Genomic DNA, 14,052 nt, shown 5'->3' with positions numbered 1-14,052 from the left:
TCCCTCAATATGTGAACATTTTTTGTCAAGATAATGTGGGGAAAAATTGCATATGGTAACAGGATGCTCCCCGACTCCCTTTTCCTCAAATCCCCTGGAAAAGTGGAGGACTCTGTTGAGTGGAGACTTTTCCTTGGGCCCCCTCATGTCGAGAGTGAGCACACACACATGGAAGCATGTATGCCAATCTCTCCTGCCTTTATCCTCCTATTTTAGATAACAAATGTTTCAATTGCTCATTCTATTCTCTATCAAACCACAACTCAGAGAATTATATGCAACATAATATGTTTATATGATGTGATATGTCTTTCCCATTGTTAGCAATATGGCCTGTAAAGTGCATTCTTTGGTCCAGAGAAATATAACGTGCTGGTCCAAATGTTACAGCCCGTTACTCCTTTAATCGTAGTTCCCTTTAGTTCATTGACCATATTTAAAATGGCTACTTGAAGTCTATCTATCTATTAAATGCAACATCTGGTCACTTCAAAGGTAGTTCCTGTTGCCTGCTTTTTTCTAGAGTCAGAGTCATACTTTTCTGATTCTTTACATGTGTCATAATTCTTTGTTGTAAACTGGACATTTTAGATAAAACTCTAGGTATTGGTAACCCTCACATTTGTTCTGGGGCTTTTTATTGTCATTTGCTTAGTTACTTGTTTATCGATTGTCCGGATTATTTTAGTGAGGTCTATTCTTCCATCCACCAGTGTATGAGCATTGGGTGTTAACATCAGAGGATGTTACTTCTTAGGGGCTGATGCCTTGGGTATGCCTACTGTCTCCCTGGGATGAGAGTGGTTATGTCAAGACTCTCTTTGCCTCTTTCCCTGATCATACTCAGCTTTTAAACTCCATGTTGTGGGCTGATTGGTCTCTTGTTCTCAGCAATGCTCTAGGGCATAGATTGTTCCAGACAAAAATCCAACCAAATTTAGGTTCCAATGAATGGATCCATCAGAGGAGCCAAGAACCCCTAAGGAGAAAGGATAGTCTCTTCAACAAATGTTGTTGGGATAACCAGATAAACCCATGAAGAACAATGAAATTGGACCACTATCCTATTGAACTCACAATACAATATCTTGAAAAGGAGGAAAGACTTGAATATCAGACCTAATACTATAAAAGTGCTAGAAGAAAATATAAGGAAAAAGTTCCTTGACATTGGTCTTGGCAATGATTCTTTGGATATGACAATAAAAGCACAAACAATAAGAACAAAATCAACAAATGGAACTATTTCCAACTTAAAAGCTTCTGCACAGCAAAAGAAACATGAACAAAATGAAAAGGCAACCGATAGAATAGGAGGAAGTTTTTGCAAACCATATATTGGACAAGGGGTTAATATCCAAACTATATAAAGACCTCATACAACTCAATAACAACAGCAAAACAACACAACAATCTGATTAAAAAATGGGCAGAAGAATTAAATGGACATTTTTCTAAAGGAGAGATCCAAATGGCCAACAGGTACATGAAAACATGCTCAACATCACTAATCATCAGGGAAAGGCAAATCAAAATCACAAAGAGATCACCTCACACCTGTTAGAATGGCTATCATCAAAAGATGAGATAACAAGTATTAGTAAGGAAATGGAGAAAAAGGAACTCTTGTACACTCTTGGTAGGAAGGCAAATTGGCTCAACCAGTATGGAAACTACATGGAGGTTCCTCAAAAGTTAAAAGTAGATCTATCATATGATCCAGCAATTCCACTTGCTGAAGGTTCTTCCAAGAACCCCAGGAGCAGACATTTTATTTTAGCATCAGATGAATTAAAAATATTCTTTAGTTTCTATTGAGAATTCAAATTCTCAGAAGGATCATAAGACATCATACTTACTTATCTTCTCCCTAAGGGGGAAAAAGATAGCTGCATTTTTGTTTAGAAGGAGAGCTGAGATTGTGTCTATTGTCCTTGGAGGAAAAATTCTAGGGAACAGGCAGGGCAGATATGGCATCACACTGTTTCGACACAAACTTTCAAATATCTCAAGGGTTATAAACCTGAGACAGATATCACATATCTGTACCAAAACTCTTACAATTATTGCAGTTTTATGAATTCATGCTTCTACAGGCCCCATGAAAGTACATGAGAGGCTGGGACTTTTAGATGGTTGAGAGGTGGGTTCCCATGGAGCCTGTTCTGGCAACCCTCATGGAATAGATCCCCCAAGGCAAGAGGCATCTCTGTCTGCAGTAGGGGTTGATAGACACAAATGAGGAAGGATCATAATATCCATAAAGAACAATTACCGAGTCCTTCTTTTGTTTCAGAAAATATGCCAAATGCTTTCCATTGACTACAGAGTTTAATCCAGTCATTATCTCCATTTTACAGATGTGGAGACTAAAGATTAAATATACTAAGTTATCCATTCTCTAAGTGTGGTCCAGGGACCACTGGGAATCTCAGAGTACCTTCCAATGGGTCCATGGGATCAAAATTATTTTCACAATAATATTTAGACGTTTTGCCTTTTTCACTCCTGGTTTTTCGTGAGTTCACAGTAGAGTTTTCCAGAGGGAATGTGACATGTGATATTGCAACAAATTGAATACAGAAGAAGATGTAAGATCCAGTTCTCTTTGATTAAGCCAAACATTTAATGGAAATATTTCTAATTGAATGAAAAGTAAATAGTAAATTATCAGTTTTAATGTCTAATATGATACATATTAATAAATATAACCACATAAATAAAATGTGTTTGTGTCCTCAGTAATTCTTTAGATTTGAAAGGGGTCTCGAGACTAAAGTCAGAGCACCATTGAGTAAATCATGGATTACCAATGTAGCAAGGGCTGGTGCTGGAAACACGAATTTTATCTGAAACCAAAAGTGTTTTCCTTTTCTGTTGCTGCTGCAACAAATAAGCACAAACCTATCGGCTGAAAACAGCTCACATCTACTCCCTCACAGTTTCATTGCTCAGAAGTCCTGGTACAGTCAGCTGGCTTCTCTGCACAGGTCTCACAGGCTGAGAGCAAGGTCTTGGCTGGGTCTGCATCCTCCTCTGAGGTCCTTGCACTCGGCCCCTCCACCTTCAAATCAGCAGGTGTGTTGAGTCCTTCCCACTTTAAAGCTCCCTGGCTTCCTCCTCTGCTACTAGATGGAGAACAATGCCTGCTTTCAGGAGGCTCACCTGATCGGGTTAGGCCCCCAAGATAACCTCCACATTTTAAGATCAATTGATTTGCCAAATCCCTCCACAGTGGTACCTGGATTAGTGCTTGATTAAATAGTGAGGGGACAGGGATCTTAGGAGGCAAATTTAGAATTCTGCCCACCCCACAGGGTCTTTTCTTTTAACTGCTGAGCAGCGGTTTCATTTTTGGATCCTATATTTTCCCCCAGAAAAATGTCACCCTGTCACCAGTATCTTTGTTATCAGCTGTATATGCCTCCAGAACATCCACCCAAAATAATCTAATAATTCTGAATCCTATGTGAATTTAACTGAGTAAACTCTTTCTTGCACACCTGGCCCTTGGCTCAGTCTCTCCGACCCCAAAATGATCACACTTTTCTGAGCACCTACATTTAGAAGACCGTTTATATAACAGATGAAAAAGTAGTTGATTCAATGTAACAGATACAGCAATAGCATGAATATGCCTACCATTTGGAGGAGCCAGTGGAGGGTACGGATAGACCTGAGAAAAGGCTATATCCTATAGAGACATGACGTACATTTTCAAATTTTTGTACTAATTTGAGTACTTGTTCTCTTTGACCTGTGGTATTTGTACCTCCAATAATCTTGTACAGAACTATTTAGCATAGAATTGAGCTGATGATTCAGCTAGATCAAGTTCTTCTCAGGCCAGCCATTTCCCATTGGTGTTACATTCTGAGGAGGCTTTAACTCCGTCTTCCAACACATTTGATCATCAACATCAGTGTGGTCACATGACTTATTTAGATAAGGTAGTTGAATCTTAACAATAATGCTAATGTAACACCACATCACAGAATGGTCATAGTACAATTCAGTTTTATTAAGTACAAGTCAGTAAAAATTACAGAGTTATTTGCTAAGCCTTTCCAATGGCTTTGACTCTTGCCCATTACCAGACTATTATTATGGATAGATGTCATTACAATTAGCCATGATTCACTTACTTCTGGGTTCCAAGTCCGTTGGGAACAAAGTCAGTTGCCCTATCTAAATTTAAAGGCTTGTGCTGAAACTAGTTTCTATTGTCTGTTGTTATATAGTGGGGCCCACTTCTGTCCCCCATTCCCCATGGTGAGGACATGGTATTATTGAGAATTGTTCCTTTCATCCTAACTGTACTACAGGTTGTGTCTTTTTCTGATCTATTCTTGATGAGAGTCATGGTGCATTAATGAAAACTATAAGTCCCCAGAGAAGTTGAACAAGTTCTAAAGTCTATAAGATCCCCACAAGAACACCCCATAGCCCTTAGCAGCTAGAGTGGAAGGCCATTGCCCCGTGGTTACTTTAGCTTCCATCTGCATCAACACAGTCAAGAGGTCCTGTTGGGTCAGGACTGAGGACCAGCAGTATCCAGTATTACTTGTTGAGTCTGCCTGACCCATTTCTCTGAAGTCTCAATGTATTTCCAGGCTGATTCTCATCCCTTGCCTTCCTTATGGGGGAGAATTCCCTCTAGTCTACTCATTCTGGTTAACAAATTTTTCCACTGACTGTCATTCCTTATTAAAAGATAATTCAGTTTGTCAATGTTGCCTAGATAACCATCAGTCTCTCCTAAAGCCATGTTTTGTTTGTGGGACAATCTATTATGCTTCTTGTTTCCGTTGTGTCCTAATGCGGTGAGTATGATGATATATGTTTTGTTGTTCCATAATATTGGGTCCCTCATACTAGGGTTAGATAAATGGTAGTCCCACCTAGATTCAATTTAGTCTGTGCATGTCATAATGCCTTCTAGAACCTTCCTACTGTCAGGGTTGGGGCCATTTCCCAGGGAATTCATACCCACCGTGTGAAGTCTATGCTTTATTTCTGTCAGAAATCCATTGTCTTCTCTTCTGTTCAATAGCTTTCCACCCACAGAAACAAAAGTGATATGTACTTGTGCACAGCACACTATGGCATGCTAGGAATATATTTCATATATTTTATCCATTATAACCAGGGACCTTTCTAGGTATTTTAACATCAAGTTTTACAGTTACACAGCGATCCGTTAGCTGAGAATTGTACCACACATGGTCTGATGGCCATGTGGAGAGTTGTCCCTGGAAATTTCTTCCCAAATCAGATCCTTTTTAGTAGAAGCAACCTGAAAAAAAAAAAAAAAAAGAGACGAATGTTACTGCTACATTTGGTCCAGTTTATCATCACATCATATCATCAAAATGTTTCCCAGTGTAATGCCACTCAGAATTGCATGCTTCCATTTGACCTTGTCAGGTTCCAAAAGCGGGGTTGGTTTTGGCAAACATATAACTTCATCATTTTGTGATTTCTGGCATGATTATGTTAAGAGATAATATCATTCTCTCTTGAGGCACCAATGTAATATTAGATTTCTCTTTTTGTGTAACCCAACTATTTATTCATTTGCTTGCTCTCAGCTACTATTTCTCCTTTTTTCCCTTATTATTGATATTAACCCAGCTTTCCACCTTTGGGATGAATATTAGGTTCAGTCACTATACCGTTACAGATTGCTGACAGCAAAACCAGTTTAACAGCTGTCTCTCAGTCCATTCCCATTCATATAGTGTCTGGCTACATAGATACTGGACTAGTGGGCTTTCTAAACCATGGGGCAAAACAGCTGCATTCACTGTCAACCCCAATTTTGTCAGATGGAGTGAACACACCTGCATCTCATCAGCTTTTAGAAGTTCTGGCATCAATGTCTGAAGGTATAGCTGTATTTTTTTGCTTAGGGATCATCCCTGTTTCTGGCAACCAGTGTTGCAGCCTTGGTCCAGGGCCAACAGCATAAGGTAGGAAAACAGAAAGTGAGATAATGTGGGGAAGAATTGTATATAGTACCATAATCATCCCCTACCTTCTTTCCCTGAAATTCCCCAGAAAAGTGGAGGAATCTATTGAGTAGGGTCTCCTCTGTGAGTCTCTTCATCTTGAGAGTAGCACACACTCATGAAGACATGTTAGCCAATCCTTTCTGCCTTTATCTTTTCTCATTTTAGATAAGAAATGTTTGGATTGACCATTCTAATTTTCTATAAAACCATTTCTCAGAGAATGATATGTAACATAATATGTCTGCTCAATATGGTATGTCTTTGCCCATAGTTGGCAATATGGGCTGTAAAGTGCATACTTTGGTCTAAAGAAATGCAATCTGGTGATCCAATGGTACAGCCTTTACTCCTTTAATCATGGTTTCCTTTAGTTCACTGAACATATGGCTACTTTGATCTTGTCTGTTAAATCTAACATCTGGTCACTCTCACAGGCGGTTTCTGTTGCCCCCTTTTTTTCTAGAGTCAGAGTCATACTTTCCTGTTCTTTACATGTCTCATAATTCTTTTGTTGTAAATCAACATTTTAGATAAAACTCTGAGTATTGGTACCTCCTCCACACCTGCTCTGGGTCTTTTTACTGTTATTTACTTGATTACTTGTTTATTTATTGGCTGGATTATTTTAGTGAAGTCTAGTCTCCCATCCACTAGCACTTCAGTGTTAGGTATTAATATCAGAGCATGTTGCCTCTCAGGGGGTGACAACTTGGGTATACCTGTAGTCACCCAGGGATGACAGTGGTTATGACAAGGCTCTCTTTGCCAGGCTATTTCCCTAACCACACTCAGCTGTTAAACTCCACTAATTGTGGGCTGATGGGTCTCTTGTTCTCAACAGCGCTCTAGGGCATAAATTGCTCCAGATAAAAATCCAATGAAATTTGGGCTCCAGTGAAGGGATCCATCAGAGGTCAGTGTTGGAGCTTCTGTCTGACCCCTGGAGGGCCCCTCTCAGCTATTCCTTTCTCCAGTTGTCTCCTGAAAACTAGTCAGCCTACAGATTAGCCTGTATCTCCAATGGATCTAACACAATCTCTTCCCACCTGCCTCTCAACACAACCTCCACTGTTTTGAGAGCTCACTTAGTCTTGAATTTCTCCACACTCTTGAAAATGGAGTTAGCTTCTTTGGGAGAGATTACTAGCTATTTTATGGCTGGCCTGCTTGTACCTCTAGGCATAATCTTTAAGTTATGATTTTTTGACTATGTATGGGGACAATGGCATACTTCTCCCTGAAATGTCCATTTTAGGGACTGGGCTTTCAGTGCAGAGTGAGGGAGTGGGGACAGTAGCCTCAGGTCTTCTTGACTTGCCTCCTGTAGTGTGGGACCACCACATTAGAGCTGCAGCAAGGGGCCCAGGATTTCAGCACTGCTGTACCCAAGGAAGAGTCTCTGTCCCACGAGTGGCAGCTGGACAGAAGAAGGGATCTCCCACTTCCTGCCTCACTCACCCAGCACTTAGCCTGTCTGAAAGTCAGCTGTATGAAAGTCAGTAGCAGTTAGCTCTGGGGCAGGAGAAGAAATGCTGAGGTTTTTCAGGCAGGATGAGAAATGCTGGTGTCCTGCCCCTCCTGGGAGATGGCCCTCTGACGGGGAGTTAGGGGAGGGGGGAACCCTGTGGTCTTGGCTGCATGTGTCTACAGTGGAGTTTCCTTCTCTATGAGGTGAGGAGAGGGAGGGAGGCAGCCAATCTTGCTTCAGATATCGGACTCTTGCTCTTCATACTGAATTTTAGTAGATTTTCTTGAATAACTCTTTCTTCGTTTGCTGGATGTCCTTAGGGCCATTCCCAGAGACTTTAACTGTTTCTTTAAAAATAACTTCCACCAGTTTTCCTGGGGAGCATGTCCACAAGAGTTTGTCACACTGTCATACGAAAAGTAGAATTCCTCATTAATGTATTTTTCTACATAATTTATTGTGAGAAGAGGTTATCAATGTCAGATAAAATATTTCCTTTCAGCATTTGCTTCTATTCAGCCATTTTCTTGACCAAGTCTTCATTTTTCTTTTCCTAACCATTGCATGCCACCCTCGAGGTGGGGAAGCATTGTTGAATACCGTGGTGAAGGACTGAACATTCATCTGCAACTACCTATGTGGTTTGGTAGCTCTTGTTATAAGCAGTTGTGGTCCTGGTAGTTATGTCACAGCCATCCTCTATGACAAGTTTTTGAAAACATTTATCTTGATGACTTTCAGGCATCTTCAAAACTCATGGGCTTTGTTGAACCTAGAGGAGGCTGTCAGCAGGGCCTGCAGTCTTCACCACCTCCCTGCCTGCATGGTGGGGCCTCAGGCACCTTCCTCTCTCAGCAGCTGCACTGAAAAGTCCCTGTAGTGTTTTAACCTTCAATAGTTACAAATGGTGACAGGAAAGGTCTGTTTTTTTACTTTATTCTTAGAATTGGAAGCAGTATATTTTAAAGATTTGATATGGGATCTAAAGATATTATCTAGTTTGCCAGGGTCTGAAAATCCCATTGACAAACAAAAATCATATTTCTTTTTATTATTTAAAAAAATATTTATTTTCTTTTCATTTTTCTTTTAGTGATCAAGAATTCATTGTTTTGTGAGTCTTAAGTTTACAAGTGCAAACTGTTCTTGCATTTTCTATTCACTACAGTATGTTTCTTTTTTTTTAAAGATTGGCACCTGAGCTAACATCTGTTGCCAATCTTCTTTTTCTTCTTCTTCTTCTTTTTCTCCCCAGAGCCCCCCAGTACATAGTTGTATATTCTAGTTGTAGGTCCTTCTGGCTCTGCTATGTGGGACGCCACCTCAGCATGGCCTGATGAGTGGTGCTAGGTCTGTGCCCTGGATCCCAATGGGCGAAACCCCGGGCTGCCAAAGCATAGCGCATGAACTTAACTACTCGGCCACGGGGCCCACCCCTATGTTTCTTGTTTAATATATGTTTTCAGTAAGACAGATGTAAGCCTAGGAATGTTCAATCTTTTTGTGAGAAGATGGCATAAATTTACTTCAAATGAAACCATAGAGCAATTTGTTGGAGGAACATTTTAATACCAGGGAACAGGTAGAAACTGAGAGGAAATCCATGGGTAGTTGTATGAAGGTCAGAAATGGGCATGTTGAATTTGAACTGACTGAGGAGAACCAAGAAAGGAAGAAGAAAACAGTAACACATATTATCATACAGCACTTTATACTTCAAGGGAGAAGAGAGGCCAGAGAGATTCCAAAGGGGACTATTGAAAGTAAGATGACTGGGGCTCCAAATATCAGAGTAATTCTCAGTTTTAGGATTCTCCTGCACTGTCAGTCTATATGATTCCCTTTCTTTACAGGGTAAAGATTTATCTGTTATAAGAACTGCTACTTGTGCTTACACACTTTCTTTACTGGGCGTTTCCTGCAGAAATGCCAACAAAGGCAGTGGTCTAAACCTCCCCTCACTCCTGGCTTCTGCCCCTGACCTCCCTGGTATCTTGCCCATGTGGACCTGCATGATGGGCCCTGTCTCCTGTCTCCAGGACATGTGGCTATAATCAACTGTTTTTTCCTGAGTCTCTACTCTGCCTCCTCTTGTGGCCATGCCTGACTGACCATTGTCAGGGACTGGAGTTGGCCACCCCAAGATATGACTCTTTGGCATGAAGATTATTTGGGGCTGGTTACTTTTAAAACTTGCAGACAGGAAAGAAACTCTGAAAAGTAGAATTTACTTAACCTTTATTAAGAGACATTTACATTGTAAAGGAAATCTCCATCTTTAAAGGTGTCTCCCTCTCTGTACCAGAAAGAAGGGGGGATGACCTTATCTCTAGAAACTCTTATCAATGCAGAAGGCAAGGACTTAAATCTGCATGATAACCTTACTCTTGTTTACTGTCTCCCATAACTGACTCCCTGCATCCCCAGCATCCTCCTTTGTCTTTACCTGAGTGTGATATTTAAGGTGAGAGCTTCTGCCATTTTGGTGAGTTGCTCAGTTTGCCTGAGTGTCTCCCATGTGTACATGTTATAAAACTTTGTTTAATTTTCTCCTGTTATTCTGTCTCATGTGAATTTAATTCGTTGTCTGGTCATAAGGAGTCTGAGTGGGTAGAAGAAATTCCTCCCCCCCTACCCATTTCTTGTTTCTTGATAGTGACCTGACAAGAAGAAGAATTTTAAAAAGTCCCACTGTTTACCAATTTTTCAAAGTTTATGTCTTCTGGTTTTTGGAGCATCTCTAAGAATCTTTGCCTACCCAAGGTCATGAAGATATTCATCTGTTTAATTTTCTAAGGTCTATATGGTTTCACGTTACGTGCTTAGGTCTATAGTAGTCTTTTTTATTGTGGCATTTATTATAGCACAAAGCCAAAAATGCCACCCACCATATTCACAAGGAGCAAAGCCCCCTCCCCCATGATGATCTCTGTTGTCTCTCACACTGGCCTCTCCTTGCACAGCGCTCTCCTCAGGGCACCCTTGACCTCTGCGTTCCTCAGGCTGTAGATCAGTGGGTTCAGCATAGGATTGAAAAGACTGTAAAACAAGGAAAGGATCTTCTGCTGCTCATCAGGTTGGCTGGATTCGGGTACCATGTACATGATGATTATGCTGCCTAAGAAGAGCCTGACAACAAAGAGGTGGGAGGAGCAGGTGGAGAAGGCCTTTCTGTGGCCCTCCCCGGACTGGCTCCTGAAGATGGCAAACAGGATGTGTGTGTAGGACACCAGCACCAAGAAGAGGGGCCCAACTAAGATAAAAACACAGGATGCAAAGATAAGAACTTGCTTGAGCCTAGTGTCAGTACAGGCCAACTTGAGTACAGACAGGATTTCACAGAAGAAGTGGTTGATTTCATGAGGCGCACAGAAGGGCAGCCTCAGGATGAGAACTAAATGGACCAGAGCCAGATGAAGCTAAATACCTGTAAAGTGACGACCAGGTCCAAGCACTCTTTCCAGCTCATGATGACAGTGTAATGCAGGGGGTGGCAGATGGCCATGAACCGATTACATGACATCACCACTAAAATCAGGCACTCTGTGTGAGCAAAAGCCAGATACAAAAATGTCTGTATAATGCAAGGAACAGAACAAAGGAAATGGTTCTTTTCTGGCTCAGAAGATTTGCCAGCATCTTGAGGACATTGTTGGAAGCATAAGACATGTCAGTGATGACTAAGTGGGGGAGGAAGAAGTACACGGGGGTGTGAAGTCTAGAGTCTAAGCAGATAAGCCCCAGAATGACCCCATTCCCCAGAAGGGTGAGGGTGTAGAAGAGAGAGAAAAGTCCAAAGAGGACCAACTCCAGTGCTGGGTCCACCTGGAATCCCAGCAGGGTGACTTCTACGAGCCATGTCAGTTTGCCTGCCATGATCCCGCAGTGAGACAGACAAATCCACATCCATGTCAGGAAGGTCAGAGCTGTAGGGCAATCAGGACACAGAATATTTATTGAATCTTACAGTGTGAGCACTTAGAAGCTACTACTTTTGCTTGATCTTCTATAATTTATTTTTAGATATGTTGTAAAAATTAACTCAGTGTGCATATAAATTAGAAATAAATGCCCCTTGTATCAAAGGAATAATAGAATATATGTATATAATTTGTTATAGATAATAAAATATACGATAACATAATAGGATACATCAGCATCTTGCAGTACCTCTGTCCATCTCCAGTGTTTGTAGTGTTATTTTGATAGCTTTATTTATACTTTACCAGCACTTGGTACTGAAATTTAGGCATAATTGAAAGAAGTCTGGCTACATCTTGAAGATACGTGCATATCCCAAATTCGTTAAACATGATGACATTTCTGCAGCCTTTTCAAATATGAAACTCAAAGGGGAAAATGAATTCACATTAACAGTGGGTGCATTTAAAGATGACAGCTGTATTATTATTGTATTTTGTTTAGATGTTTTCTCTTATCCCTTTTAGTACCTAACATAAAGACAAATCCCAGAGCTTGTCTTATTTTATGATGCGAAAGAATCGTTTATTATCACTATTTCCTCCCAGCTTTGGCAACTCCCATTGTCATCCAATCCCCTGAAGACCGTCCTCATCACTGTTCCCATGCTGACCGCCTCCTGCTGTTCTGATGGATTCTGAGCAGCTCACAGGGAGTGGGACCAGCTCCAGCATCAGTTGTTACCGCTTTCTAGAGAGCTCCTCCTGGGAGGTGCCTGGGTGTGTCCAGGAGCAGAGGAAGAAAGGGTCCTGAAGGGCTGGATGGCAACATCACGTTGAGAGACTAGGTGACCTGGTGCTGTCCCTTTACACTCTCTTCACATTTTATTCCAGAAACAGGCTGAACTGTTTTTATTTTTAAATTAGTCTAAAGCTTCAAATCCAATAGAATATTTAAAAAATAATTTCAATGTTTTCCTTTAGTATACATTTAGATCCTCAAATTCATATTTTAAAATTGGTATTATATAGAATGTTTTGTAACTACCATTTCCACTTAATATAAAAATTTAATGTATTAAAATAATACTTTACAGGTATTTAAAATTAGCACAATATTCTTTTGGCATTTTAATTTTATTGTTGGAAATTTGTGGTTCTTATTTCTCTTATGTTTAGTAGTATTGAGATTCAAACTGAAGTTTTGTGTATAATCATGATTATTTCTTTAGGATACACTCTGAAAGTGAAATTACACACACTAAAGATATAGACACTTTAAAGCTATGATACCTAGTGCCAACATCCCTGCAAAATTTTTACCAATTTCTCCCTCTGATGCTGTGTGAGAATTATGCCTCTTTCTCACATGATCATCAATACTACAAATTATCAGTTTTAACCTTTGCTAATTGGATATGAGAACAATTTCATAGAATTTAAATTTGTATTTCCACTATTCCTTACATACATTCCTTAGTGCATCATGTTCCCGTCTCTGTTCTCGGCTCTGGAGGCACAGCAGTGGATAAGGGAGATATTCTCAAGGGGAGACATATTGTGGGGAAGTAGGTGGTCTGCCATCATGTGTTCCTCACATTTCCATGGAGGGGAGGACCTCCCTACCCCGGATGAAGCACTTTGGGATACACCCGCCCTCTCTGTCCTCTAGTTGACATGATTTGTGAAACAGGAAAAAGGCACTGAGGATGGCCCTCCTCTGCTCCTCTGTTTGGTCAGACACATTTCCATGCTTCCGGTTAGAGCCTGCAGGGGCATGTTCTGTCTTTGGGGTGGGGTGGGCTAATGTTTGTGATTGTGTTTTGGAGAGAAATTTTGTTAAAGATATAAATGATGTTTTCCAATGGACCTCACTAATAAAACATATGTTTTTAATTTCTTCCTGCTTCCTGTGTCTCTTTCTCAATTTATTTTTTTCTGACTTGGAGCAAGGAGAGGTCATGGTTAATTACCACCCCTAAAACACCAGGAGTAAACAAATCAAAAAAATATTTGTTGAGAGTGAAAAGTACTACAAAGGTAATAAACAGGGTAAATGATAGACGGTGACCCAGTTTGAAGGGCCTCCTGTAGATGGGATTGTCAGGAAAGGTCTCTCCAAAGAGGAGACACATGGGTGGAATCTAAGCAATGGAGGGGAGTCCACCCTGACTACAGTGGCATAGACCGCTCCTTGCACAGAGAACAGTAAAGGCCAATCCCTGGGCAGGAAGGACATGGTGAGTTCTTGGAACAGAAAAAAATCCAATGTCTCCAAACCATAGGGACCAAGAGGTTGTCAATATTCATAGTAACTCTGTTTATATTTTTAAAAATTTGAAATTGCATAAAAGTTTATAAATTAGAGATGGATTAAAATATCTGGCTACTTTTGTAGCAGAATACAATGCAACCATTAAAAGATGATATAAGTCTTTGTATAGTGAAAAGAAAATAGTCCACATAAAGACAAAGCACATCTTTATAATATGATCCACTTATATTTTAAAACATGAACTTATTTATACACATAGGTCTTTTTGGCCTATTTACATATATGTAGGAAAATTCTGTAAGGTAAAAATGAAATGGTTTACAATGATTATCTTTAAAGAATAGGATTATACAGGGACCTACTTTTTCTATAAAT

At 40.3% G+C, this 14,052-nt stretch overlaps 1 pseudogene; it reads right to left on the bottom strand.

The window, feature by feature from the left end:
* Window positions 1-10,421: 10,421 nt before the first annotated feature.
* On the bottom strand, window positions 10,422-11,358 carry LOC106841938 (olfactory receptor 2A14-like; annotated as a pseudogene).
* Window positions 11,359-14,052: the final 2,694 nt, after the last annotated feature.

This window comes from Equus asinus, chromosome 1 (genome assembly GCF_041296235.1).
Source record: "Equus asinus isolate D_3611 breed Donkey chromosome 1, EquAss-T2T_v2, whole genome shotgun sequence".
Lineage (NCBI taxonomy): Eukaryota > Metazoa > Chordata > Mammalia > Perissodactyla > Equidae > Equus > Equus asinus.
The sequence above is the reverse complement of the archived record's forward strand: the minus strand, read 5'-3'. Positions and strand labels throughout refer to the sequence as shown.